The sequence below is a fragment of the Octodon degus genome, unplaced genomic scaffold (genome assembly GCF_000260255.1).
Source record: "Octodon degus isolate 3935 unplaced genomic scaffold, OctDeg1.0 scaffold00110, whole genome shotgun sequence".
In the NCBI taxonomy this organism is placed as follows: Eukaryota; Metazoa; Chordata; class Mammalia; order Rodentia; family Octodontidae; genus Octodon; species Octodon degus.
The window spans coordinates 7,327,416-7,332,008 of NW_004524686.1; the positions used below are offsets into that span (position 1 = coordinate 7,327,416).

Consider the following 4,593-nt stretch of genomic DNA (forward strand, 5'->3'; position numbering starts at 1 on the left):
CTATTGTATATTTATTATATCCTTTAATTATACTTTCATTAAAATCTTGGCATTGGTGACTTAACTCATTAAGTTTATGAAGTATGCCAAACATGTAGCTTCAGTGTTGAAGTCAAATCATTTGGTCAACTCCATCTCAATAATTCACTGTGGCTTTCTGTGTGAAAGCATCTGATTTCGTTGTGGCAGTCTATTTGTCTCAAGCATGCTACTCCTAAATTCTAATACAAAGACAGGTATATAAGGCTGAGAGCTTTGCCAATGGGTATCACATGGATGAAAGAAGCCATGGTTTTTACCTAAATACTATGCTCTTTCCCTTGAGAGTTGCTGTGTCCCTGAATCCTTTCTTTGTTGTTTGGTACAGAAGAGAAAGAATTTAATCCCCTGGGACATTGATCAATGCTCAAATTTAGGATGGTCAAGAGCTATATCCCTCTTTTCGTCAAATTAGAAAAAGTACATTAGGAAAAGGAGGGGCAAAAGAGATCTACATAAGACGGACAGATATTTGAAGTTACACTCTTTAAATTCCAATCCCAAATGTCTGGTCTTGCCTACCCCCACATCCCCACCTCCCAAACAGATACTCCAGTTGAAATCTAAAAAGAGGAAGGTACTCAACTCAAGTGAGAATGCTTGCTAATAATTGGCAGAGTTGGAACTAAAATAGAGGTATTTAGATTTCCTAAATAGCATAGTATTTGTGCCCCATGATGGCTTATAAATCTGTCTTATATTTTAGTGACCTTACTCACTCTAGCCTGACACTGGGATTCTCTACAGGAAGATAAGAGTTATGACCTTGGCATTTCTTCACATGGAAGCACACATACACAAGGCTCTTGCATGGTACTTATTTCTTTCATCTTCTCTGACATTGCTTGCAAGTCTTTATTCACTTCTTAAATAGTAAATAATAGGCAAGATCACTTAAGATTTTGAGCACTGGTACAAACGTCAACAGTGTTTACCAGAGGTGGGTACAGATTTTTCAATAATTTCTTCATCTTACACTATTTTTGAAAACTTCACTACTACATTTTAAATATTTTATTTTAGTAGTACATATTCTCAGTACATGCATTTTATAATCACCTTGGGGAATTGGTGCATGTACATGACACAGCTTTTTCCTTTTCTTTAATTCCATTCTATCCCATTTTTCCCTCTTCTTCTAGTACCCCTTTCTCCCCTTCCATTCTTATTGTTCTTGTTAATCTTAGTTCATGTTTATGGCGTATAATGTCCCATGAGGTTTTTAGGACCTTGCACCTAGCATATCTTCTCTCCACCTACTTCTTCATCACCTCCATCTCATCCTTTGCCCTTGGATTGAAGTACATCAGGCACACAATCTTAAATATCATATAGTCTCTCACAACTGAGTAAGGCAGAGTACAAACTCAGAGGAAACTTAGCTACTTCTTTGAGGGAAGGAAACACTGTAAGTGTAAGTAAAGAAAATGAATTGCAGTGGGTAATGGTTGGTCCACACGAACTGAACATCACTCATGTTATTGTTTGTCACATGAACAAAGTTTCAAACTTTGAAAACAATCCATTTCTGCATTTCCAACATCCAGGTTAAAACCACTCATTATTAGGATTTTGACTATTTTAAACATGCACTGACTCATGGTTAATATCTCAAATGACTGAACATTTGCTATTGTAAAAGAAACTATTTTGTAGGGTGCTATAAAACCTCTTTTTATTTGTGGAATCCATCCATATTAAAATTATAACTTCAGCAGCTTTCTGTAGAGAAAATGGTGATGTTGACCTTTAATTCCATTTGGCCATGGAGAAAAGCACTATAATTTCAACAATCAAATCTCAAATGTGTTATTTTGGCTTTTTTTTACTATAAAATGTCATTTTGTCTATCTGCTGATAGCCCACCTTAATCCATTTTCAGTGGCATTTTGGCCCCTGGAAATTCTGAGAAATACTTTTGTCTTCATGTAAAGTAAAAATAAAAAAAAACTATGTTTAGAGAGTAAATGATTTTTAAAATATATGCACTCAGAAAGTCATGAGAATGTGAGTCTTTCTTCGGGGTGATCAACAAGATTTGGGGGCAACTTCTGAGCATATAAGATACACAGTATAGTGGCCAAAGGCCAGAAAAGAACCAACAGTTATCAGTGAGTGGCCAGGAATGCATTAAAGATTTTATTTGTTTTCTCTTTTTCTTTTTTTTTTTTTTGACTTTGTCCTCAGTATCTTTATTTTCATGGTGATTGAAGACATAGGCATGCTAAAACATGGTTATAACTTACCCTATTGGAAATTATGAGAAAAAAATATGGAATGCTTCACGAATGTGCATGTCATTTTTGTGCAGGGGCCATGCTAATCTTCTCTGTATCATTCCAATTTTAGTATATGTGCTGCCAAAGCAAGCACAGAATTTTGAATTTCATTTTTCAAAGTTTACTAGAATTTTTTTTCGCCATAATTTTATTGATAAACAAATAGCAATGAGACAGTTTCAAATCAAACCGGTAAGACAGTTTCAATAATTAACACACTGCATACATTCTTCTTAGTGGTTAATTGCTGTTCAAGATGCGGACCTGATATCCTATTTACAAACACCATTAGAACAAATCATTCTATTCATTAAAAGAATGTAACTATATATCTATCCTAACCACTTTGAATACACAGATACAAAATGGACATTCATCGGTACAGCCTTTTTTTGTTAAGTTCCGTTATTTGAATATTATAAGTGTGTAAACTGAGCAAAATATTCTAAAAGAGTCCAGTAGTCCATAATAGTATTGGGACTTTCCCTTAACTAGCAATGTCAGAAATTGTTAACCTGAGTCCCCCACAGCGCAACATAACAGCATGGCTTTACTTCTTTTTCTTTTTTTCCCCATAATTTTATTGATAAACAAATAGCAATGAGACAGGTTCAAATCAAATTGGTAGCACACTTTCAATAATTAACACACTGCTTACATTCTTCTTAGTGGTTAATTGCTGTACAAGATGCGGACTTGATTTCCTATTTACAAACACCATTAGAACAAATCACTCTATTCATTAAGAGAATGTATCTATATATCTATCCCAACCATTTTGAACACACATATACAAAATGGACATTCATCTGTATACTTTTTTTTGTTAAGTTCCGTTATTTGAAAATTATAGGTGTGTAAACTCAGCAAAATATTCCAAAAGATTCCAGTAGGCCATAATAGCATTGGGTCTTCTACTTAACTGGCAATGTCAGAAATTGTTGACCTGAGTCCCCCACAGCTCAACATATCACCCTGGCTAAACTTCCTATAATTCATCTTTATACATTTCTACTGGATGGTTAAGACCAAGGTAAAGGAGGACATATGCAACAAGAGTTGTAGCTTTTGGGTCTGATAAGGTCAGTGAAATCCCCACAGGATTTATCCTGAGATCCTGTACCTCAGATTGTAGATCCTTTGTCATTGTCAGCCATGTGGATGAATCACGGCCATTGATTGGACAATGTGCTCTCTGTGAAAGCCAGAGAGAATGTTTTCTCTCCATGTGACTTTCTTTAGACACACTCTACATCATCGATCACTTTTCTCTTTGGCCCCATAATCTCCTTGATCAGAAAATTTGGGACACTACCGAGATACATAAGGTCATAGTACAAGTTCTCATATGTCCTGAGTCTTAAATGACTTTAAAGGCTAGGGCCAAAATGTTGGCTTTCATTGCAGCTCTTCTTTTTCTCTAATTTTGGTCTGCAAACTTAGGTTGTTAACCATCCAGAAGACAAGCTTATTGATATTATCAAACAACTTAGGCTGTTAAGCGTAACCTCCTATCTGTCTGCATATCAAACATCTTAGGCATAATAAGGAACAGGTATTTTTCATCAAGTATTGATATGTTGACCTTTATGTCCCTACAGAATATGATAAAAAAACATTTAAAAATTAGAATATATTTTAAAAATAGGCATAAAGAATTATATACTTCTCATGTTTGCACGTAAGTCCAAAAATCTCAACATATACAACCATGAAGCAGGACAGTCTCACAATATTCCTTTTCCTGTCCCTTGCTTTCATTCACCACCACCTTCTTATTGAACCTCCACCTACCCGAGAGACATCATAGCAGCAACTGGCATGTCATGACAAGCAGCCCATATTCAGAATACAAGAAAGACAGACACTCCAAGCATGAAACTACTGTTACAGATTACCATCTGCAGTTCAGTAGCTTAGTTCACAGGTATCAGTATATATAGTTAGGGTGAGAATCTTTCCAATTAACTGCTAGAATAAAAAATCTTCTGAAGATTCTCAGGATCCTTGCCTTGCTCATCTTCTACATAAAACTATATGGCTTGACATTGTCATGTTTCCTAGCTCTTCTCCTTTCCCTCTATTGATTAGTTAGGTCCTTGCGATCCTGCTTTCCTTTTGCTTGTATTATATCTTTGTGTTTGTATTTCTTCTTTTGAGATCTTATACTAGAGAGACTATATGATAGTTACACATGTGTGTCTGGTTTATTTCACTTATGAGTATATGTTCAAGTGGCATCCACTTCAATATAAAGGCTTGGAGTTTATCATTC

The 4,593-nt window shown here is 35.3% G+C and overlaps 1 protein-coding gene and 1 non-coding gene across 4 annotated transcripts in view; one reads left to right on the top strand and one right to left on the bottom strand.

The window, feature by feature from the left end:
• Fgf13 (fibroblast growth factor 13) overlaps positions 1-4,593 on the top strand; it is a 675,218-nt gene that overhangs the window by 276,887 nt on the left and 393,738 nt on the right. The gene's annotated exons all lie outside the window — the stretch shown is intronic.
• Positions 2,306-2,412, bottom strand: LOC111812042. Its single transcript, XR_002817642.1, has one exon. It is a non-coding gene; the product is annotated as a U6 spliceosomal RNA (small nuclear RNA).